Here is a 758-nt window from a genome sequence, read left to right on the forward strand (position 1 = left end):
TGTAATTTTTTCATCCTGTGCTTCCAGCTGTGATGATATGCGTGCCTCCTGTGCCTGTAGCTGAGTTTCTAACCGGGATGACACCTGCGCTGATACCTCGGAAGATATACGTGTTTCCAAGGCTTGCATCTGTGAGGAAACGTCTGACGACAACTGCGACCTCTGTTCCTGCATCATCTGTGACATGGCAGCCAATAACGTGTTCATGTCCATACCTATTGATGAACAAGGATCATTTTGCTGTTCTTCAACCTTCCCGGATGTCTGTTGCACATCCTTTGACGAACATGCAGCCTCATCCTTCTGTTCGTCCTTTGCGGATGTATCGTCGGGTTTACCTTGGAAGTCGTATTTGTCCACGTCGATGCCTTCAGCTTCCATAGCCTCTCGCAACCGGGATAACAATTCCACTTTTCTTCCGGAGGTGGCCAAATTACGCTTTTCCAACTCCTGTTTCAGCTCCTCAATTTTTAAGTCCTGAATTTTCGCCATTTTTAGTAGTTTCTCCTTCGGGATTTATTTAACAATCCCACTTCTGACACCAATTGTTACGATTATCCTCGAAACCTTGAGGGATTTCCCAAATATATCCGGGCTCGTATCGCTGGATTGTTAAATAAAGGCTAAGGATGACCAAATGGTAGTACAATTAACTTTATTGTACAACAATTTTACAATACTTGCTAATACAGTAAAAACACTACAATACTTGTTAAAGCAATTACAACGCTTTACCGAACTTGTTACACACAATTAAA

This window comes from Rhagoletis zephyria, unplaced genomic scaffold (assembly GCF_001687245.7).
Source record: "Rhagoletis zephyria isolate East Lansing unplaced genomic scaffold, Rhagoletis_zephyria_1.1 Rzeph_scaffold_00565, whole genome shotgun sequence".
NCBI lineage: Eukaryota > Metazoa > Arthropoda > Insecta > Diptera > Tephritidae > Rhagoletis > Rhagoletis zephyria.